Source organism: Anser anser (assembly GCF_964211835.1).
Source record: "Anser anser genome assembly, chromosome: 2".
Classification (NCBI taxonomy): Eukaryota; Metazoa; Chordata; class Aves; order Anseriformes; family Anatidae; genus Anser; species Anser anser.
Genome location: NC_139721.1, coordinates 106,018,245 through 106,043,130, shown reverse-complemented (window position 1 = coordinate 106,043,130; position 24,886 = coordinate 106,018,245). Strand labels below are relative to the sequence as shown.

General features: G+C 39.7%; 1 long non-coding RNA gene across 4 annotated transcripts; it reads right to left on the bottom strand.

The window, feature by feature from the left end:
* Nucleotides 1-16,191: 16,191 nt before the first annotated feature.
* LOC310893352 lies at nucleotides 16,192-23,943 on the bottom strand. 4 transcript variants are annotated; one of them, XR_014578920.1, is made up of 4 exons: nucleotides 22,875-23,943; nucleotides 19,690-19,775; nucleotides 19,289-19,528; nucleotides 16,192-18,794 (listed from the first exon to the last, which is right to left on the bottom strand). It is a non-coding gene; the product is annotated as an uncharacterized lncRNA (long non-coding RNA). The 4 variants fall into 4 exon arrangements; XR_014578923.1 differs by lacking the exon at nucleotides 22,875-23,943 and adding an exon at nucleotides 21,000-21,150; XR_014578921.1 differs by lacking the exon at nucleotides 19,690-19,775 and having other exon boundaries at nucleotides 22,875-23,936.
* Nucleotides 23,944-24,886: the final 943 nt, after the last annotated feature.

The window sequence follows — 24,886 nt, the reverse complement described above, 5'->3', positions numbered from 1 at the left end:
TATAGATACAACCAAAAGCAGCTGGGATAGCAAATACTTACTGTTTCAGTTGTTTAAGCTAACCCAGTCTGAGACTATTACTTCTTTAGTCGGCATAGGCTCAGCCAAAACAAAATGCCTATCAAAACACTGCATGCCTGCATTTTTTTTTATTATTTTTTTTGATTTTACTCACAAATTCTTCCACAGGCTTTGGTATCTCTGAGGACCTGTATCTTAGTCCGTCTGCCCGTTCAGTAAAGGAATACCTTCATGCCAAACCAAAGCAGGAACTGACACTATTTGCAGACGAACTGAGCACTTCTTGCATGCCCTTCAGCTTTCAAGTCTAAACACAGTCATCAATCCAAGCTTCCAAAGTAAAAGACATTGTGAATTTCAATAGAATAAATGTATCCATGGAAAAAAGTGGTTCAAAACAGTACGAGCTGCAAGAGAAGGCCAAAGCATATCAAGTTTGGGAAAAGATTAGACACCTGCCATGCTAAGAAAAATAAGCCTCTAACATTCAGCCTCAACCAATGAAAGGCCTTCTGGTCAACCATTCAAAGTGGCACCTGAAAGAAATTGTCCATGGTGTTGGCCAGTCTTCCTTGCATTCGGCCTCTCCTCTGACAGGGAAAGCACTCAAGAGATTGCACATTTCCTATTATAATTCTAATTTAACTATTTTCTATTCCTTATTCTGATTGCATTATTTTCAAATAAATAGAAAATAAATCTTATATATTATTTTATTGAAGAAATTACCTATTTTATTAAATTTTATTACTAAGGTGGGATGTTTTAGTGTTGATCAACATATTGAAAAATCCAGTTCTTCAGGACCAATGTTCATAAGTAACTTGCATTGGAATGACACAGTAAATACTATTCACAAGAGGAAAAGGTTAATATGGAATACATTTCAAGCAGAAAGGGTAAAAGGTGCTTTTGCAGAAGTATACCAGCAAACGACTAAATACACAAAGCACTCAAAATAACTAGTTTTAAGGATACAAAATATGCAGTCACATATTATCTTGCACATTCTTTTTAATTGACTGTGTTCTTGAAAGAGTATTAATTAGATATCTATTAATCTAGAACTGCCATTTACATTTTGCTGCATTAGATTATTAATCAAACATCTCTTAGTTTTTCTTTAAAGTGCAAAATATATCTTCTATGATAAATTTTTTTCAAGTTGAAAGAAATTTCTTAATTGCGTCCATATTTAAGATTCTTTTTTTTTTTTTTTTTCCCCACAGGCAGTAAGTAAGAAATTGTGTGCGCTGGGGAATTAATCTTTTCATAAATATGTATTCTAAAAATGTAATAACACAATATTGGTTTATTATATGATGTTATATCTTTTTCATAAAAATCCAGTATACCTTATAAGCAAAAGGAATTTCATAAAACTCTTTATTTTTTAAAGACAGTTCCAGAGACATGAAAATAATGAAAAATATGGTTCACATTATTTGAAAAAACAAATAACATTTAGACATTGCAACAAATTCTATTTGCTTTTGTAACATACAGCACAGTGAGGACTTACATATAATTTCCTGCTCTTTCATAAATGTAAATATTCTGGTGGATTCTCCAACAAGTACAAATGCAAACAGGAATTACAGATTATATATATTTTATTCATTCAGGGTTTTTTTGTTTGTTTGTTTTTAACAATCCTAAAAATAATTACATTTTAAGCAAAAACAGGGAAGCTTAACTCAATAGAAACACATAGCTGGACTGCTGTACTTAGAAGTACATTAGGCTTTCTCTTTTTAGTGTAATTTTTTGTAACCCTGCTGTGAGTTAAATTAGTTGACGCTGGAATGTACTACAATGCAGTGGTTGCTTCTGAACTCAGGAAGCCCAACAAGAGACCTCAAGATCACCAACATTTGTTGGTTATCCTTGGGTGGCCATGAATGCAGAGCAGTGTATAAACACTCTTCCTGACCCAGTTATCAGAGGAGCTTTCCAGTTCTCCTGTCAAAGATGAGCTGCATGACAGACATAGAAATTACACTTCTTGAACAGTGATTTCTTGTGGGAGATGAGATGGTAGATGGCTGTCTTGGCCTTAGTGATCATGATACAGGATTCATAAAGGTAAAGTCTTGCCTTAGTAATTTGATCTGCTTCCATGATAAGATCACCCATTTCGTGGGTGAAAGGAAGATTGTGAATGTAACCTTTCTGGATTTTAGTAAGGCCTTTTGATACTGTCCCTCACAGCATCCTTCTAGACAACTTGTCCAACTGTGAAATAAACAGGTTCATGCTGTGCTGGGCAATGAACTGGCTGAGTGGTAGAGCTCAAAGGGTCATAGTGAACGGGACTACATTTGGGTGGTGGATGGTCACTAATGATGTTCCACAGGGATCAACTCTAGAGCCAGTCCTGTTCAACATTTTTATCAATGAACTGGATGCAGGAGTTGAATGCATCCTTAGCAATATTGCTGATGACACTAAACTGGGATGTGTTGATTCTGAAGGGACAAGAAGCCTTGAAGGATCTAGATACACTGGAGCACTAGGCAATCAGCAATGGCACGAAATTCAACTAAGGAAATGCTGGATTCTGCATCTGGGGTAGAGTAATGCTGGGCACAGGTACAGACTGGGAGACAAATGCCTGGAAAGCAGCCCTGATGAAAGGGATCTGGGAGTGCTGAAGGTTCGACATGAATCAGCAGAGTGCGCTAGCAGCCATGCAAGAAAACTGCATTTTGGGATGCATTAAATACAGCATAGCCAGCCAGTCAAAATTGGTGATTTTCCAGCTGTACTTAGCACTGACGCAGCCTCAGCTTGAATATTGTGTGCAGTTCTGGGCTCCACAATATAAAAAAGATGTTAAGATACTTGTATATGTCCAGAGGAGGGGAACAAAGCTGGTAAAAGGGCTGGAAGGCATGTCCTGTGAGGAAAAGCTGAGGACGCTTGTGTTGTCTAGTTTGGAGAAAAAGAGGCTGATCTAATGGAAGGTGTCCCTTCCCACGGCAGGGTAGGGGATGGAAATAGCATGCTGAGAGGCAACCTCATTGCCCTCTACAAATTCCTGAAGAGGGGAAATGTAGAAGGAGGTGCTGATCTTTTCTCTCTGGTAACCAATGACAGAATCTGAGGGAACAGCACAAATCTGCACCAGGGGAGGTTCAGACTAGACATTAGGAAAAAACTCTTTACAATGAGGGAGGTCAGACAGTGGAACGGGCTTCCTAGAGAGGTGGTTGATGCCCCATGCCTGTTCAAGGGGTATTTGAATAATGTTCTCATGAATACATTTTAACTTTTGTTTAGCCCTAAAGTGGTCAGGCAGTTGGACTTGTCCTTTGTAGGTCCCTTCCAACTGAACTATTCTATTCTATTCTATTCTGTTCTGTTCTGTTCTGTTCTGTTCTGTTCTACATTTAAAACACTAAATGATGGGAAACTGTGTAGCCTACAGTAGCCATTCTAGCAGAAATTATAACTGAATATCTATTTACTGAATGTAGTGGTATGCTCAAAATATTCACACATTAAAATTTCAATGTAAGTACAGCGATTTCTTTCCTTCTAATTACAGAATCATGGAATCATAGAACCATAGAGTCATAGAATCATAGAATAATAGAATGGTTTGGGTTGGAAGGGGCCTTAAAGTAATCTTTTAATTCCAACCCCCCTGCCATGGGCAGGGACACCTTCCACTAGTCCAGGTTCCTCAAAGCCCCATTCAGACTGGCCTTAAACACTTCCAGGGATGGGGCATATACAAATTCCCTGGCAACCTGTTCCAGTGCCTCATCAACCTCTGAGTGAAGAATTTCCTTCTAACATCTAATCTAAATCTACCCTCTTTCACTTTAAAGCCATTACTCCTTGTCCTAATGTTATGTATCAGCATATAATTATGTTCAGATAAAACTGCTTGTCCTCCAACTTCCACAAGATCTTTGTAGGAGTATAAAAATAGAATGTAAACCAAAAATTCAAAAATAGAAAAGAATAGCTCCACTATGTTCACAGGAACTAAAAACATTAATGTTCAGAGAACTTGGCACAAAAAAGCACTCACATGTGAGATTCATAGGCTCAAGAATAGAACAAGTATCATGGAGGTTTGATAAAACATTTTCATAACAATTTCGGAGGGGAGAAACAGAACTGTTGAACACTGCATTTCCACAGATATTATTTTACAAGCCTAATGTATTGAAATTATTCTCTCACTAAGATACTTACATCATTTCAGTGGAGGAGAAAGGCAAATTTAAATCACTATGATAATAGTTATAACAGTCTAATGGTTCTTGGAAGTAAATCTGAATTGTTCAAAATTGTAGGAGAATGTTCTGTAAATGATCAAACACTGAAGACACATGAATGAAGTGTAGCAGAACAGCAAAACAGAACAAAGCACTTGAAGCAAAGAAATAAAAAGTGCTGGTGTCAATATTTACTTTTTTTAAAGTTAAGTGTCTGAAAACTCAAGAGCAAATAACAGGAGCTTCTTGGACTGAAGAGAGAACTGGAGTTAGTTTATCAAGATACAATGGTAAAAACATCCATATTGTTTTCAGTAAATTTTTTGTTTCCCAGAATAAAATTTAGTCATTTAAATACCTTGCAGAGTGCAATATCTTCTGGCAGCATTAATTGAAGATGTCCTGTTTTCTTTCTTTCAGATCTAAGAAGCAACTTTTTTCCTTCTAAGGCCCACTTGGTATCAGAAATGAACCTGTTGCAAGTCCTACCTGTAGGAGGGAAGATAAATTCTTGCTCATGCCATGGAGTTTCTGTTGCTTAAGAAGTGTTTGGAGAGAAAAGAGGTAAGCCTTTTGGCTACAGTCTAATTCCTTCCACTCCTTTCAAGAGTAAATCCATGCCAGCGATGTCCACTGTTTACAAGTACAAATTACAATTTTAATTATGGTCTTAGTCATATCAAATTGAAAAACCTATTAAAGAATAAAGATCCTTAACCTTTCTGCACTTTTGCCCTATGTAAATAAAGAAACCATTCTGACTTTTATAAAGTTCTGTGGAAGGTAATAAGTGTGCCCAGATGGCCAAGAAGGCCAATGGCATCCTGGCTTGTGTCAGGAATAGTGTAGCCAGCAGGACCAGGGAGGTGATTGTCTCCCTGTACTCAGCTCTGGTGAGGCTGCACCTCGAGTACTGTGTTCAGTTTTGGGCCCCTCACTACAAGAAAGACATCGAGGCCCTGACGTGTGTCCAGGGAAGGGCTACGAAGCTGGTGAAGAGCCTGGAACACAGGTCCTATAAGGAGTGACTGAGGGAACTGGGGTTGTTTAGTCTGGAGAAGAGGAAGCTCAGGGGAGACCTTATTGCTTTCTACAGCTACTGAAAGGAAGTTGTGGGGATCTGGGTATCGGCCTCTTCTCGCAGAAAACTAGTGATAGGACTAGGGGGAATAGCCTCAAGTTGCACCAGGGGAGGTTCAGGTTAGAAATTAGAAGAAATTTCTTCTCAGAAAAACAGTCAGGCAGTGGAACGGGTTGCCCAAGGAGGTGGTGGCGTCACCATCCCTGGGGGTGTTTAAGGAAAGGTTGGATGTGGTGTTTAGGATCATGGGTTGGTGGGTGATGTTGGTGGTAGGGGGACAGTTGGACCAGATGATCTTGGAGGTCTTTTCCAACATTAATGATTCTATAATTCTGTGGTTCTATGATACTATTAAATAACGTATTTCAGCACAGAGTTGCATTCTTGCTTAATAGGTCTCCCTATCTGAGTGTTTGTAAACTTAATGCAATGTTTACATGCAAGAGTAACAAGTTGCTCTTGTAAAGAAGCTATGTTACGAATCATAGAAAGCTTCTTCTAAAGTAGAATTTGAATTGTATTCTCTCCTATAATTAGATACTGAACTTTACAAATGAAATAGAAATAAATATGAAGGCTTATTGCCGTCTTTTAAAGAGCAAGATTAATATATATATATATATGTATATGAAATGGGTATTTTTAATTTAAACTAGTTTTAAAAGTCAATCTCATGGATAGGACCCAAGGGAATGGCATGAAAATGCGTCATTGGATGTTCAGATTGGATATTAGGAAAGGTTCTTCACTGAGAGAGTGATCAGATACTGGAACAGGCTCCCCAGGGAAGTGGTTATGGCACTGAGCCTGCTGGTGTTCAAGAAGCATTTGGACAGTGGTCTTAGAGATATGGTTTAATTTTTATGTAGCACTGTCTGGAGCCAGGGGTTGGACTCGATGATGCTTCTTGGTCCCTTCCAAACCGGCATACTCTGTGATTCTGTGATTCTATGATATAAGTATCTCATACATAGCTGAGAACTGCTGTTTTCAATGCTTTACTAACAATATCTCTTGTATACAAGAAACTCAGCTGATGAAAAATGATTAGTGTTTGCACTATTGCATAATGGCATCCAGAGAGACCCGTCCTGATGAAGGATGGTTCAGAAGACCATACCTTGACAACCTCCTCAGGAACACTAAGGAAGGAGGAGGGTGTTGTGGTTTAACCCGGCTGGCAGCTAAACACCACACAGCCGTTCGCTCACCCTCCCCCCTCCCTCTCTGGGATGGGGGAGAGAAACGGGAAAGTGAAGCCGGTGAGTTGAGATAAAGACAGTTTATTAAGACAGGAATATAAGGAATATAATAATAACAATAATAATAATAATAGTGATAATGATAATAGTATTAACAATAATAATGTGTAAGAAAACAAGTGATGCACAATGCAATTGCTCACCACCCGCTGACCGATGCCCAGCCTATCCCCGAGCAGCCGGCCCCCCCACCCCGGCCAGCCACCCCTATATATTGTTTAGCATGACGTCAGATGGTATGGAATACCCCTTTGGCCAGTTTGGGTCAGCTGTCCTGGGTCTGTCCCCTCCCAGCTCCTGCTGCACCCCCAGCCTGCTCGCTGGCAGGACAGAGCGAGAAGCCGAAAAGTCCTTGGCCTGGTGTAAACACTGCTCTGCAACAATTAAAACATCAGCATGTTATCAGCGCTCTTCTCATCCTAATCCAAAACATAGCACCCTACCAGCTACTATGAGCTACTTAACTCTGTCCTAACTGGAACCAGGACAGAGGGCATCTAAAGCATTATTCCCACCATGAAAGAAATGATAAAAGACAGTATTTCCATTCAAAGTATTATGGATTTAAAATACACCATGCAGAGAATTTGTACATTATGGATTAAATAGCATTCTGTCCACTTTCCCAAGACTCAAACCTGTACATTATCGATAAAATGATGAAGAAAACACATATATAAACAAGCATAGCAACCCTTTCAAAATTTCCCAGTGTTTGAAGGTAGTTACAGAAGGAACTGTATTTTGTTGAAAGGTACCATCTAGTGGTGACTTCATATCACACAAACACTCTGAATTCTACATACTGAAACATTTTTGCCTGTTAATGTCAGAGCACAGATTCACTAAAATTGAATTTAGCATTATGATAACATATATAATGTTTTCATTCAAAAATGAGAAGTATGTTACCCTTTGCTATTACCTTTGTTCACATACCAGTTGGTGAGTCACTGGAAAGGAACACTCCTGAAGAGAAATGAAAGGTCTGCAACCTCGCTGCTGAGTTTAGCTCGTTTTCAGGATTGGAGTAGTAAAGACTTGTGGAAAGGACAGTGTAATAATTACCAAAAGTGTTTTTTCCTTACTAGAAGCCTCAGATGGTACTTTCTATCAAGTTAAAAAACAGAGCAGCCCAGGAAAAAAGCAGCACCTTGACCATTTCATGTTACCAATTTCTTAGTGTGAGCAAGGACTTCTTTATTGTAAATAAAAAGAGAAAAATGTTTTACTGTGTTGGTTTTGTTGTTGTTGTTTTGTTCTGATTTTTTTTCTATTGATTATCTGTTTTCTAGAATTCAGAATCCTTCTACCTGTCTTGGGAAGTCTAATCCACATCAACTCTTATATTAAATCATACACTAAGCTGTTCAACAACTGGTTGATCATAAATATGACTGCAGGCCACATTAATAAGCCCCATGCTCTCCTGAAAGCAGCAGGAAATAACAAAGAGCAAAAAATAAAAGAAGAATTAATGGCCATTCACAGTGCTATTATAATTTTTGAAGGACTTTAAGAATTAGGCTAGCAAAGCAGCAGGTGAAAACCAAAGGCAGGTGTGTTTGTTGTAGCACTTGGTTACTCCAAGCCTGTACACCCTGCAAAAGGACAGAATATCTGGCATTGTATTCATCTACACAGCCCAAGGATTCAACTGAGATGCTCAGAGTCTCGTATGTCATGTGGCCCTGGCTAATGTTATCACATATTCCTTGTACGAACATGAAGACCCTTATCAACTTAAGGAAAGAAAATAAAAGCCAGATCAAACAGAGGTAACAGTCACTCTTAAAGAAAATTATTTAAACTTGCACTTAAGATCCCAATATTAAGGTTAGAAATATCAGGCAAAGGATTCTCAAGCAGATTGAAAACAGCAACAGTTTGTACCGTAACAGTTGACTGACTTTTGGAGGGTGATTTGAGAGAAGTAGGAATGAAAGCATATGGAACTTTTAAAATAATTTGCCTTTGCCTATCCTTGTAATTTTCTTTTGCCATTCAGGTAATGAATGGTTACATTAGCCTTGGTTTTCCTAGCCTAATTCTTTACATTCTTTGGCTTGCGAATGCAAATATCATCTTACAATAACTTTTTTCCTAAAAACTCCTCCCAGAGGAGGAGTCTCTTTCAATATTCATTTTGTTGTTCTGAATTCCACCCATGTAAGCATGTAAATACTATGTCAAGAATTTCCTTTATGTGCACACACAATCTTTCAAAGTGGTTTTGACTTTGAAATAGTTTAATCACGAAATGTAAAAATCTAGCTGCCAGACCAAAAGACATGCTACCTCATGCAATTGTGTGTTGCATGTTACTTAGGCCCAACTCATACAGATGATCTAATTCCACATTCTCTTCCTAGGAAAAACATAATAATAATAATTCTTTTTTATATCTGCCTGCTCATTCTCCCCTTAAATATCCAATTAATTCTTCAAGCTCTTCCATTAGTTTCTATTAAGATTGAACCATCAGAATATAGTACATCAAGTTCAGTTTATCCTTACTCTGCCATGTCAATGTTTCATTTAACTGGTTTAACTATTTAGCTCTTGAAAACAGTTCTAGCAGAAAATCTTGATTATTCCAAACTGGTTGACTGATTCTGTTGAAAGAGAACTTGTCAGTGCTTTTAAATACAGTGAACACAACAGAATTTTGAATTCTTTTGAACGGGTTGAATACAATTACTTCTGCTGTATGTTGTGTATATATTCTTGAAACCTAAATAACATATATTTTTTCAGAAAGTTCTCTGGAGGCCAAGTTATAATCATATGGTGTCAAATTGTTGTTTTACTTGATAACTTGTTGTTGTTTGCATGATCTAGAATTGTGCTGAATATTTTAAAAGGATATATATTCAACCCTTTTAACTGTTAAAAATAAATAACATAGAAAAACTATTTAGAAACAACATAGAAAAATAAACTTTTTCCTTAAAACATATGTGTCCTTTTGACTATTTCAGATGGATAAAGTAGAAGAATGAAAGGCAGATATATGAATGATAAAAATAGCCAAAAGTGAGACTGACTTTACAAAGGTAAATACATATGAATTTAATTATTATGATTAATTTCAATAGGACAATCACAAATAAGCTGTCTTCCTTGCCTTGGTATGATATGCAGTATATCTGTATTTTCTAGCCTTAGTATTTCTAGCCTAAATTTCTTATGACACTTTCCTCTGTTACAGCTCTGCATTGTTAGTATGTAAAGTAATACTGCACTTTTCCAAACCATAAGGCAATAAAATTCACAATATCTGTAAGTGGAAAATTGTTTATTTTGCTACAGCCTTCATATATATGCTGTTTGTCTACTCTGCGCTGATATTGCTCTGCACCCCACATTTGGGAAAGATGTTACTGCTTGAGATGTTAACACTGTTTGAACTGAGTGGGTGTCTTGGAATTTAAAAGCAGCAAAGCCTAAGAGTGTCAGTCAGGTTCACACAGGGTCCTATTCAGATGGGGGCATGGCATGGCCTGGAGGTTTTTAATAACAATACTACCACAGACCATTGTTTCTCTTCCTGGCTCATCCACCAAAACAATGAGAAACAGGGTGAGAGGAGGCTGGTGTTCTCTGACAGAAGCAGGCAGGCAGGAAAGTTTTTGAATATCTTTTTAATTATAGTCAGAGGGTTAGAAGGCAAAAAGAAAGAAAACAGAGGATGCATCTCAGGAACCCGTCTTGTTTTTCAAAGTATAAACCCCTAAAACTTCCAAGCCTACGTGTGCCTGCAATTTAGACACTATATTACTAATTCTAGCTCACCTACCACAATCTACTTAAGATTATAACCGCACATTGGCAGTAGCTGGCACCCATTGAATTAGGTGTCAGTGACATGTTTTCTTATGGGAAAATTTCTAAGCATAAAAATTGTTTCACCACCCAGACTCACGGAAAGGCAAACTACAGATGAAATCTACAGAATTACAGAAGGTCACTCCTCTCCAGTGGAAATCACTTAAATGCAGTGTGTGATTACATAGGGTTTTGGAGGAAAATTAAGACTTGCCTGTACTTCCACTTCCACCAGCTTTAAGCTGCATGGTAGTATACCTGGGTCAGCACAAATTGTAGAGGGCTAGCCAAGGGCTTCATGCTGAAAGCTGACTTCAGTGCCTCAGTGGCTTTGGTACTGCCAGTACCCAAACCAGTACGCTTGAGTATGTACAAATGGGCTGGAACAGCAGCTCTCAACTTCAGGGAGGATATTCTCATGTCAAGAATGTGAGTCTTAGTTTGGCAAACTGTAAATATATGAGCAAAATGAGAATCAGCTAGCTAATGTAATTATTTAAGAATTTCAGATTTCAGTACAACGTATTCCTTGATTTTGTCTGAAAGCAGAAAACTAAAAGAAAGCGTATCTTGGTTCTTTAATTCCCACAAAAGATAGAAGCATGAGAGAACGAATCAGCTATGTGTGTCTGTGCATGAGATTTCAAGTATATAACATAAAACAAGCTGCAACGGCTTGGAAATATAAATAACAGCAAAAATATATATTTGCTGAACCCATAAGCATAGTCACAGAATCACAGAATCACGGACTGGTTGAGGTTGGAATGGCCCTCTGGAGATCATCTAGTCCAACCCCCCTGCCAAGCAGGATCACCTACAGCACGTTGCATAGGATGTCATCCAGGTGAATTTTGAGTATTTTCAGTGAAGGAGACTCCACAGCCTCTCTGGACAACCTGTTCCAGTGCTCTGTCATCCTCACAGTTCTCATATTTAGCTCTAACTTCCCATGTTTCAGTTTGTGCCTGCTGCCTCTTGTCCTGTCGCTGGGGACCACTGCAAGGTATTTGGCCCCATCCTCTTGATACCCATCCTTCAGATATTCATAGACGTTGATAAGATCCCCTCTCAGTCTGCTCTTCCCCAAGCTAAACAGGCTCACCTCTCTCAGCCTGGGGCATCCACAACTTCTCTTGGCAAGCTGTTCCAGTGCCTCACCACCCTTCTACCATGAAGAATCTCCTCCTCATGCCTAGTCTATGCTCTTTTAGTTTAAGACCATTCCCCCTTGACCTATGCCTTCTTACCGGTAAGAGGTATAAATGCTATAGAATGGGCCTTATTTTTACCCCAAATGGAGCTCCTTTCATCTGAGAAGCTTCCTGTGCTGCTCTGTGGAGACCAGCCCATGCTGGAGCAGTCCGTTCCTGAAGGACTGCACCCTGTTGCACGGCTCCCAGGCTTCTCAGGCCGGCAGACACTTTCTTCTGTCCCAGTTTCAGAAGACTTTTTCTATCAGCCTTTTTTCCAGTTAGGGCATGGTCATAACCCTCCTCCGAACTCACTCCAGTAGTTCTATGTCCCTCTTGTACTGGGGAGCCCAGAACTGGACACAATACTCCAGGTATGGCCTCACCAGCGCCGAGTAGGGGGAAGGATCACCTCCCTTGACCTGCTGGCAACACTCTTCCGAATGTAACCCAGGATACCGTTGGCCTTCTTGGCCACAAGGGGACACTGCTGACTCGTGGTCAGCCTGCTGTCCATCAGGACTTCCAGGTATCTCTCTGCAGAGCTGCTCTCCAGCACGTCAGCCCCCAGCCTGTACTGGTGCTTGGGGTTAATCCTCCCGAGGTGCAGGACCCTGCACTTGCCTTTGTTGAACTTCATAACATTCCTCACCACCCAACTCTCCAGCTGTCGTGGTCCCTCTGAATGGCAACACAGCCCTTGGGTGTATCGGCCATTCCTCCTAGTTTTGTGTCATCAGCAAACTTGCTTTGGGTGCAGTCTGTTTCATCATCCAGGTCACTGATGAATAAATTGAACAAACCTGGACACTGTGGTGATTTTGCCCTGATGCAGCTGAATTCCATCACAAACACTCTCTCACTCCCCCTTCTTAAAGAAAAAAGGGGAGGAAAATATGAAGGAAAGAGCTCAAGGGTTGAGAGGACAGGGAGATTGCTCAACAATTATTACCATGGGCAAAACAGACTCAGCATAGGGAGATTTTATTTTATTTATAGGAATTTATTGGCTATCACTAGTGAACTAGAACAGCGAGAAACTAAAAGCAAACTAAAAACACCTCCCCCCAATCCACCCTCTTCTGTATCTTCTCCTCAAGCAGCGCAGGGAAATGGGGGCTGTGGTCAGCCCATGAGGCTTCATCTCTGCCGTTCTTTCACGGTCACTCTCTGCCCCTGCTCCACGTGGGGTCCTTCCCACGGGATGCCGTCCTTCCCGAACTGATCTTGCGTGGGCTGCCCACAGGCAGCAGCTCTTCAAGAACTGCTCCCACACGGCTCTGTACCACAGGGTCCATCCGTCAGGAGCAAACTGCTCCAAGCACGGGTCCCCCACGGGCGGCAGCTCCCCCCAGACCCCCTGCTCCTGCGTGGGCTCCTCTCCACGGGCTGCAGCTCCGGCCCAGGGCCTGCTCCTGCGGGGGCTCTCCATGGGCTGCAGCCTCCTCCAGGCCACATCCACCTGCTCCACCGGGGGCTCCTCCACAGGTGGTAGCATGATGTTACACCACGGGCTGCAGGGGGACAGCCTGCTGTGCCATGGTCCTCTCCATGGGCTGCAGGGGAACTTCTGCTCTGGCACCTGGAGCATCTCCTGCCCTCCTTCTTCACAGACCTGGGGGTCTACAGGGCTGGTTTCACTAGTTGCTCTCCCAGATGCTGTTACACAGCAGTTTTTCCCCTTTCTTAAATCTGCTTTCCCAAAGGCCCAGCTGACATCGCTCATTGGCTTGGCTCTGGCCAGTGGCGGATCACTTTTGGAGCTGGCTGGAGCCAGCTCTTATCTAACGTGGGGCAGCTGCTGGGCTCTTCTCACAGAGGCCACCCCTGCAGCCACCCTGCTACCAAGCCCTTGCCATGTAAACACAAGAAACCCAGTCCTGACCCCTGGGGGACACCGCTAGCTACAAGTAGTGGCCACCAACTAGACTCCACTTCTTAGCACAACCCTCTGTGCTCTGCCATCCGGTCAGGTCTCAATTCACCTCACTGTCCACTCAACTATCCCACCCTTCTTGAGCTTGCCTATGAGAATGTTGTGGGAGACAGTGTCAAAAGCTTTGCTGAAGTCAAGGTAGAAAATATCCACTGCTCTCCCCAGCCAGTCATCGTATCATAGAGGGCTATTAGATTGGTTACAAAGGCCTGTACAAGACTGAAGGAGGTTTTGCATTGAAGCAGGAGACACTGCCAACAATAAACTGCCCTGGTGCAGCCCAAAACGCTACTGCATTCTACAAAGGTAAGAGTTATTAGTGTGACATTTAGATTACTTGTTGCAGGCCACGATAAGGTTTTGTCAGCTACTGACCAAAAAATAATCAGTCCTTACTGATAATGTTTTCTAGGCTTGCTTTCTTTAACTGATAGAGAGTTATAGAGAATAGTTTTATTTTGCTTTAATTTCATATATTCAACAAGTGTAAGTTCTGATTCAAGATTCTGTAACATGTATCAAAGGAAAAGTAAAATATCTTTTCTTTTTTTTTTTGATAAACAGACTATTGATAAAAATGTCAAGTAGATTAGTATCCTGTAATGTAGGTAAAACATCAAGCAGAGGAATCCTCCTGATCTTTCATAGGAAGATGCCGCAAAGCATATAGTTCACATGGTTTTGATAAGAAATTTGTAAACACTGACTGTTTTATGAAGTTGACTTTGTATTTATAGCTTTTTTGGAGGACAGTGGGACATTTTAACAGAAAATTCAGTTTTCTACTATGTCACAGCAATTTTGGTGTGTTGTGTTCTGCATGAGCAATTACATTTGTTTTGTGACTTATTAAAATAATAAATTATTTACATTAAATGCTTCCTGTTTTTACAACTATTACTACATGTGACAGATAATTTTAAGAGTCTGTTAAAAGTTTATTTTTCTGGTGAATTTTAAATTAAAATAAATTGCTTCTAAGAAGTGTGCTTTTTGAAAGTTGTATTATTTTCCCTTTTAGAAGGAAACTACTGTAATAAATTCTAGTATTACTGTATAATAATAAATACTGTCATAAATTATAGTATCACCATTTATGGGTGTTTGGGCACTGGAACAGGTTCCCCAGGAAGTGGTCATGGCGTCGAGCTTGATGGAGTTCAAGATGCATTTGGACAACACTCTCAGACATACGGTCTGATTTCTGGGTGGTCGGTCCTGTGTTGGTGCCAGCAGTTGGACTCGATGATCCTTGTGGGTCCCTTCCAACTCAGGATATTCTATGATTCTAATTTCTTCAGATAGTTTTAGGAACTATGCAAAAGTCCTTCAAAGGAATATGTGGAAAAGAAACAGTTGCACTGTTGTGTATTGCATGTGTTAAGCTGCACTTCATTCAAACCACTGCAGGCTGGAGGTAAGACGGCAAAATACCTCTAAGAATGAACACAGGTGTAGAGAAAACAAAACAAAACAAAACAAACAAAACACACACACACACCCTCAAACGTCTCATTGCTTTGTGCATTTTAACAATCCATCTCTCTTTTGGGCTCTGTTACCATGCAAGTCTTCACCAAGGCCCCCATCCCACACCTTCTGTTCTATGAAAGCAAACAGTCATTAGCATCTGATAAGTCAATTGGTTTGGGTTACATCCTCTGGAGGAAATGAAAGATGAACTTTTTGCCCCCGTGACATCTGGAGTAACCAGCATCTCTCACCTCCAGCCTCACAAGACAGCAGCAAACACTGAGGGCTGAGTAGTGCAAAGGAGAGGCACAACCATCTTCAGAAAACACAAAAAAGGAAATTATTGAGGAAGCCATCAGAGCAAGGTAGCGCACAACCAGGCAGAGCAATGGTTGTGCAAAGAGTGACTGCAAATGGAAGAAAGGAGTACAGGAGGCCCCTGCAATTGTTGATCGGACAGATTTTGTTCAGACTCTTGCAGCACAAAGATTGTGAGCAAATATAAAAATGTCTAGCCATAAAAAGACAAAGCTAGACATCCTGTCAATTTGTCAGTTTCTCAGGTAAATAGAAGAAACAGAGAGAAAGGAGGGGAAAATACTTTTTTTTTTTTTTTTCTAAGATGGACTGTGCAGTTTATATGTCAACAAAGAGTTTTGTATAACCTGGTGAGCATTCAATATCATTTTCAAATCAAACATGAAAATTAATTTGGTAACTACCAGGACAAACAGAAAAAAGAAATTAGCACACAGAAGGGCAGTGTTCTGACACTTTTAAGAACATGCTAAAAAAACAGAGGTTACATATAGAATTAAGCTACTGGATTTCACTGTGCATGGCAACAAAATAGCCCTGCATTTACAGATGAGAGTTTAAGAGAAAAAAAAAATCCTTGTGAGTGCTGAATGTTTGCTTAATAATCATCCAGATCATGACTTTACATTGTCCTGAACAGAAAAATGCCAGTTTCTGTAAAAACTGATGAACAGCACGCACAAGAAATGGAAATTATTAGAGATTAGCACATAGTGAGAAAAGACAGAGAGGTTTACCAGTTTCATACTTGATGAAAGCACAAATTTAAATACCTCACATATGGCTATTCTTTCAAGACCCCACCCTTGTGTTGCCTTGAAGAGAGAGGATACAATGGAAGCTATGAGTAACAATTTGAAGAGATTCTTCAGGCAGGAAGAGATTCTTAATATATTAACAGCTGATGACACTGCTGTTAGAACAGATAAACACAGAAGAGTTCAAAGGTTCTTGAACCACTGAATCACTCGCAGCTTTCACTACCTAACCTGCGAGAAGATCATTTTTGTTAAATATTAAAATGACAAACTAATAACATGATGCACACAATAAAGAAAGTGGAGAGTTTTCTCACTTTGAAAGCCAAGTGAGATTCAGGCAATTTAAACTTGTGATGAATAAATCAGATGATTTTACAGAAATTTTTTCTTTCTCCATTTGACAGTTAAGATATAGCAGAAATTTTGTACTGACATGCAAACTGCTTTGATGCAACCACACAGGCTTTGCCTGAAGAGAAGACAAAGCTATGCTTGACTTAATTATAAAAACTAACTGGGCAAGCTCACAGTCATGACTGACTTGATACAGTTGTGAATGCTGGGACAGATTCTTGCAGCTTGCATTTTGTGTACTTCCTTTAATAATCCACTCCAAAGGAAGAAATGGTGGCATATAGCTGATCCAGACTGGAGCTAGACTCAAAACATCTTTACTGCTGTGTGATTGTTCCAGAAGAAAGTAAATGAAACCAGGAATTATGTAAACAAAAATTAGTAAGTGGATACTGAAGTAAGAGCTTTAAAATCTCAGTGATTAAAAAAAAAAAAAAAAAAAGAATATTCCTTTTGTTCAACAGACTGACAGTCTTGTGAGTTTACAAGACCTTGCCAGATACTGGGAATACTTTCAACAGACATATCATTTACCATTTCTTCAAATTTGCACAGTATTCTGGTGAATCTGAAAATGCTGACACAACTGCATTAAAAACAAACTAACAAACAAAAACAAACAAACAAAAAACCATACTTAGCAGCCAGAAAACATCCTCATAAAAACAGCTACAGGAAAATCTTCACATTTATAGCCTTTGTAAGACTGCAGAAGCTCTTGGGTCTTCTAAGAGAAAGAAAACTACTACTTGTAATTTGTTTTTCGCTGTCACAGAATGTTATGACATAAATTAAAACAAAGTTGCTATGCATTTTCACATTTCTTTTTCAAAACAAACAGTACAGGAAAACTGCAAAGAAGAAACACCTTTCAAGTTAATTTTAGATGCTGTAGTAATGAAATATTATTTTCTCTCTTGCCCTTGATGACAGCATAGATATCACAAACATTAAAGAGCTAGTATCAACGAAAGTGATAGGGAAGATTTTTCATACAAAAAGAGAGCTGTCTCATATTGCTACTTGGTGCCCTCAATAACAATGTCTGTATTTTTGAAGTAGCTCATCACGCCATAGGTGAATTTGGTGGCTTTGGGACTGTATCTGATTTTCAATAATGGAAGTTCTGTGATATGGCTTTTTTAGGCTATTAAGGCATAACTGGAATAAATCCCAAGCAGTACATTACATCTTTAAGCAGGAAACCTTTCATGGAAATCCTTTAAAACTGTTTGACCTTTCACAAGTGCAACCATTTAAAACTTATCTCTAGTATTACCAGGGACATTATTATTAATATTAAATAATGAACTGAATTTGGGGGATTGGACTAGATGATCTTTCAAGGCCCCTTCCAATCTCTAACATTCTCCGATTCTGTGTGAATTACTGAACAATTAATTAAAAAAAAAAAAGTTAGTCTATTTTCTAAGGATGTGGTGAGTTGGCACAGCCATAGTAATGCCATGGGAAAAGATGTTCAACCACATCAGCCTCCCAAAACAAATAAATAGTGTGAAAGAAACATTAATTCATTTTCCCTACCTCCTGATCACGATTTACAGAAAAGGCTTATCTGATTATGATTTTACAGAAAAGAACACCTAGTCACCAGAGAAAAATAAACAAGGTCTGGATTTTGGTCATGCATCACATCCTGAAATACAAGGGAATCTTGTTTGGATCCCCCCAGAAATTCTGAAATGTTGTAAAGTAATACACTGGAAAAACCCTAGAGGGCAGCTAACTATTGGTGCAAAAACTAGGCAAACTTCTCAATGCATTATTCAAACAAGAAACTGTTCATTTATGAAGACAGTGACAGGCTACTTAATAGTAACCCTTTATTTTGACACTGCCAAATAGTAAATAAAAATGCTTCCAGGTGACATGTGGAAGCATCACTATCACCTTGAGAATGTTTTGCCTGAGGAAAGATCATCAAACATTTTTAGTGTCCTAGGCAGACAAAGAGCAACAAAAAACAAATATTCAGAAGATTAAAACAGAAAAATAGCCATGGGATATTTTTTTTTCCTAGTTACAGTTTACACAGAATATCCCAAAGGACTGCTTCAGCAACATCACTCTTGCTGTTCATCCCTGTTTTATAGCCAACGGAAGGTATCCTGCTGCTCAGTTATTTCTGTAATGGCACATGATTTCCACCAGCTGGTCCTTCTCCTTCCTGTGAAAACAGCTTCAGCTGTTGCTTGCACATCACTTTTCTCTGTCAGTCTCATGGTCATCATGCCAGCTCCTTAATTGCAATCACATGAAGCTTGTTTCAAGTTAGGTTTTAACATAAAATGAAATATCCACTGGTGTTATAAATCTGAAAACAAAGAGAAGCATTGGCTGGCTGAAGTACAGGCTGTAGGGGTTGGGTTGACCCAAAATGAGTTTTAAACTTCTCCCCTCACCCCATGCTACCAGCAGATGGATCACGAAGCAACCCCCCAGCATTGTTCATCCCCTCACCTGCGGTATGGGAAAGCCTGTCTACAGGACTCTGTAACTTGGGCAACTGAAAGGAAGACTTGCATACATACAACCACCTGAAAATCAGTCCCTTTGCCTCCAGAGCTTCATGGAACAGTGGCACTCTTGTATTGCTACCTGTCCTGGCTCCTCAGGGAGCCCCTCAAACAAACCACGAGTCTCATCACAACCAGGCTACTGGGGAAGCGGTGGCCTCCTTTCCCACTCTATGCCCTTCTTACACTGTTGCATCTGGGCTGATGTATCCCTCATTTTCTTTCAGGACACCAAACCCAAGAAGTGCCTTGTTAGCACCCTCCCCTTCACCACTCTCTGTGAGCACCTCACCTGCTACCTGGCCACTGTGCAAAGCCAGTGCTGCTCCCTCTTTACAAGGCACGAAGGAGAAAAGGAAATCCACCTCTTGCCCTGAGTGTTTTTTGCTTTTTCTTCTTCCTGTGAGGCGATTCCATCCACTCAACTGTCTCACTTCCTGGCCCCTGACTTTAGGTACGAACTTTGGCTGAAAATCTGATAAACCCCTGGGGCTCCAGCTGAACAGCCTTCTGCCCTGCACCACAGGGGATGCTGGAAGAAAAGAGCCCCAAAGACAGAAGAGGAAGGTGTTATACAGATGTGTCCTATTTACCACAAGTCATCAGGGCTGCCAAAGGCCGAACTGCAGACTCCCCAGTCACCAGTCAGGAAAGAAAGAAAGAAAAAAAAGCAACAGTCAAGCAACTACTTACCAGGAAGGGTACTTTGAGCTGTGCTGCCTTGCAGGGTATTTTCTGAGGGACAGATAGAACACTTCAGGGACAACCACAAGTGATTTCTGAGAAGTAAGGGGATATCCGGAAATGTAAGAAGCGCGTTTCTCCATCAGAGCATCACAGAGAGAAGAATTATCTAGTCCAGTCAGATAAATTAGGTGGGATGAGATTTGTGGTGCATTTCAAGAGTAAATAGCATAGCCACAGGGCAACCACAGACACAGATCCATGAAGATATTACAAGAGATACCTAGCCTCTGTAATTTCCCCACTGTAATAGCTAAAAAGAGATGATAAGGCGGAGTTCGCTGATGTTACAAGAGATACCTAGCCTCTGTAATTTCCCCACTGTAATAGCTAAAAAGAGATGATAACGCGGAGTTCGCTAACAGATTTTTGTGTGGTATCTCCACTGCTTCTGTAAATGATTGATGAGGAAGTAGTATGAAATAATGAAGTTGATGAAAGTGTTTACATGGTGTTGCCTTTGTTTCAATGATTTCTCCTGAGGAGAATGCAGAGCACTTGTGCAATGGTGTACCAGCTGCTTTTTCTGAATTTTAAGATCACAGGCTCAGGAAGGTGCCTTTTCAAACTTGCTGGGAACTTGGCATAGCTTCTATACACCCATGAAATCCTATGTGTGCGTAACTGTTGAAGACGTAGAGTTCTCTTCCTAGAGACACTTAAGTCCTATAAAACTGTTTTCAAGTTACCAAATTCCTGGGAAAGGGTGGTATTTGAGAGAAAATAGCCCCACACAATTTACAAGCAGCATGTTGCCAAGACCTTCCCCACGTTAGCACCCAGCAGCATTGACTGTATCTATGTCTAACTGATGGCCAACTGATATTTTACAAATCTACATACATGGTTTTCAGGCTGATAAAAGATCGCCTTGACAAGATAGATGTACATTTCTAACTGTCCCAAAACCAGCCAATGCAGAACACTGGAGTCTTATGTACTGTTTGTAGCTGAAGGGCAGAATAAGTGCTAAGTGAGTTGATCTTTATCCCACTATCCCACAGGGGCTAGCTCAGGCAGAGCCAAAATGGAAGCCATAAAATGGATTACAAGATAGTGAAGATATCATTCATGTTGCCAAAGACCAATTACAAGAGAAGAAACTGGCACTGTCCCCCAAACCTCTCAAAGGACAACAGCCTCTCCCTCCGGCCAGAAGGAGATCTTGTTCCTAATCCCCTCTGCTTCCTGCTCCTACCTGCGTCTGGGAGTTCTCAGCTTTTCTAGTAGTCTGATTGTACAAACTAAACAAAACACACCCTGCAAACAGCTGGAAAAAATCCTGAACTGCACTGTAGCTTCAGGCTCTAACAATGCTGCACCAGTTCCCAACGCTAGGGCCCAACGCAGCAACAGTTCCCCGCAGCGTTCCCAGAGCTGGGAACAGGCGGCTCTCCGCTCCGCCTGCAAGCTCCCAGGTCCCACACGCCAACTTTCTCTCTGACACCGACATCTTGTGGCCAACTGCGGATATGACAGCGCTCCTGCTCTAATGGAGATGGGTGGGGCCTTACTTTCATGCTTAATTCCTTTGGGGGGAATTAAATTCCTCTTGGGGGAATCCCACTGTGGGTTTCGTAAATCTCTCTACAGGCCAGATGGATCAGAGTCAGAGCCCTATAAACTAAAAAGCATTAGAGTCAACAATGCGCTGAACTTCAGCAAGCTTAACTTTCCCATACAGGAAGCAGGCAGGACAAGCAGTCATCCATACAAGAGGTGAAAAAATAAAATGTGAAAAAGTGAGTAATTCTAGCAGTAGTTACCATTAAGGTTCTGTTACTTCTATTATTTTAATGGAGATGTCAACATTGTAGCACTGATGCTGATGTGACTGCTTTTGTACGCAAAAGACACTAAAATCTGACCTTGCTGAAAGGTTCCAAGGTTTATTCCAAATTCATTTACCAGTAAATACCATTAAAGGGATCTACTTGTATATATATCAGCTGAAGCATTTGTACTGTTATAAACTATAGTTTAGATATAAATTACACTTACAGAGTTATATTGGATTTGTAGTCATCCAAATCTAGAAGCCTTCGAACTTCACAGAGCAATCTGTTCTAATCCATTAGCCATTGTGTTTTACGATTAGGACATAGAAGTCTTTGAAGAAAAATGATACTAAGAGACAACACTCAGGCTATTTCTCTCAATGAGCACATATTTTCACACACCCTCTGCTATTCTTGGCACCAACTAACAAATCACTGAAATGCCACATCTTCACCAGTAAATTAAGAGATGTCTGGGAATATTCCTAGGCACTCAGGCCAACCAACAAGGAGGGACTTATGTCTATGCTAATAAAATCTCTCATCCTCTGAACAGGCTGGCTGCACACAAACTGCTCCCAGAAACATGACAGCTCTGGAAAAATGTCCAAAATTCCTCGTAAGTGTAGTACTTGGCACAGGCTAGAATTGTGCTAGCAAGTGCCTAACATTTTAATAGAGTAGATAATCACGCTCGATTGCCCAGGCACTGTTTAACTTACAAGCACAAAAGTAGCCAAAACCTACAATCGGGGAGTGTCCAAATACACTTTAAACACTGTGATACATACTGGGTGAAGTCAGCTACAAGAATTTTACTAATGTCATTTGAAATTTCCAAACATTTTTGAAGCCCTAGATCCAATTTTTTTATGACATCAGTATTATAACTAAAAGTAAACAGTTTATGTATGCCACTTTTTGCAGTATTTCTATCACTTGCTTCTGAAATTATATCTGAATGTTACCTACCAGTATACTCATCTTCTAATTCAGGAGAGATATGGTACACCATTCTTTAAAAGTTACCGCTGCCAAAAGAAATGACCCAGAATTTTATCACAACAGATGCTAAACTTAGGTTGTTGTATTTGTAAAAAGTTTCTTTGAGCTGAACACACCAAATGATACTAAGTATGAACTCACCTAAAATGGTACACAGATCCAAGAACTAAGCAGCAAGAGCCCAAAAAAAATGAAATGGAAAAAACAAACAAACAAACAAAAAAACCTGAAAGAAGGAGCTGAAAGAAGGAGCTGAAAAAAATAAGTCATTCAGACAAACACTCAAAATCATTGCACCAAAACAACAAGAGCGCAACACAGGAATCAGTAATACGTATTACTGTGACTTACCACGTTTAATAAACTTGCAAGAATTTAATAGTATTGAAGTGGACTGCATCTCACAAACAGAACATTTTCACATCAAACTTTCAAACTCTTTCCATCTTTCTACAATGATGACTGAAAAAAATAGTGATATTTTAAAATGATCATTGTAACATATGAATCAACCAGTGATCAAAAACCAACAGAGTTGTACAAATGTTTTCTCTTGCTCTCTAAACTGTTTCTAGATTTAGATGAAATGCAAAACAGGATGAATATTTTAAGCATTGTTCTGGGAATCACTGAAGTGATTTAATTGAAGATTATGTGATAAGCAATTCATCATCATTTGCTGTTGAAGTTAATGATAATGCAAGACAGCTGACGTTCACAAGAAAACTACCAGAAAAAATATACAAAACACCTGTGTGACACAGTCCCAGTTTAAAACTGACAGGTCATATAAAAGCGAGGTTTTGCAACTGAACCTGTTGTGTTCATTAAAAAAAAAAAATAAAAAAATCTGATAGCATTCCCGCAAAACAATTCGTAACTACACGTGTCGCAATGTCAGGTGTGTATTTGTAACATTTTGGCCATATTTTAGACTGCCAGTGGGTGGCATTAACAGCACCATTAGCCCATGCTGTATGGAACAAATATGCTATTCAAAATGATTACAGAAGAGAAAGTAGCTTGTCACACAATCCTACTGAAAACACTGTGCATCACGGTCCAATACATTCCTGTACTCACATTGTGCTGTGGCTGCACACCTTCTATTACAATGAATTTCTAATTCTTTAAGCACCATCAGCAACTTCCTATAGTCCCCACGTACAAAATTTGTGTTTAAAAACAGTAAATTGATTTGTCACACCTCTATTCAGACCAATATCAGCCAATATCTAGTCAGTATCACTCTGTGATATTAAGGATACAATAAATTAAAGAAGTTGCCACATAGCCTAGAGCATTATAATTGCTCAGTATCCTTACACATTGCCACTCTTTATCAATCAGGCTGTGAAAGGCCAAGTAGGTTGAAATCCACTTTTGAAACTAATTTAATACGAGAAGTTAGACTGATGTACATTAGTTTGGCATACCTTGCAATTTTCATGAATTTTGTAAAAGAAAAACAGCATTTTCTTCTTTTTCATTCACTGCCAAATACGTCTCTTCTACGATCAAAAAACGTACCCCACAGATTTGCAGAATGATTGACATACAATGACTAGCACCTAGACCACTGTTTGAAGGGGAATATTTCAGTACATTATAAAGAAATATTTCACCAGTCCACCACTTACTGGTGATGGAAAACACAGGTGCCATCCGTGAAGACTTGAAGGTAGCCACTGACAACTTAAACCAACATGAAAGACACTCAACATTCCTGAGGAAAATGTATTTAAGGAGTATGACTGTCTACTTGTTCCTGAGCATGCCGGTCTAAGCAGACTGATTTATTCCATTAAGCAAAAGCGATAAAGGTCCAAACAGTCAGAAATAATTTCACTCATATTTCTGTGGACCATGACAGCACAAATAAAAGTGATCCTGCACATAATTTTCAACATTGCTTTGCAATGATCTTGCAGGATACATATTTTGCTGTTTTAGGTTTACTAAACTCCTAGCTTTACTGTTTCTTTTTCTTTCCCAGCAACATTTTCTAACATTTGCACTTATACAGACATTCTTTTAAGATTAAAACAGGAAAAATCATTTGCTCAAAGCATACCAGGATTGTAATACCTCATCACATAGAGTGTACTTTTCAGAACACATAACATTTAAGATTAGATGGGAACTCGTACAATGTGTGACATAAGTAGACTTGACTTGCCAGAAAATGCAATGGAACAGCTTATGCATATAATCAGTGATGTTTTAAGACTGACATCCTGACACCCTTCTGTTAGATTTATGAATGTGTTGTATACTGTCACTGTATTCTAAAACGCTGTTCTAAGAAGGGGACCGTAAAAGATTTTTCCACTGAGAGTTTGCTTCTTCTATTAATGAGATAT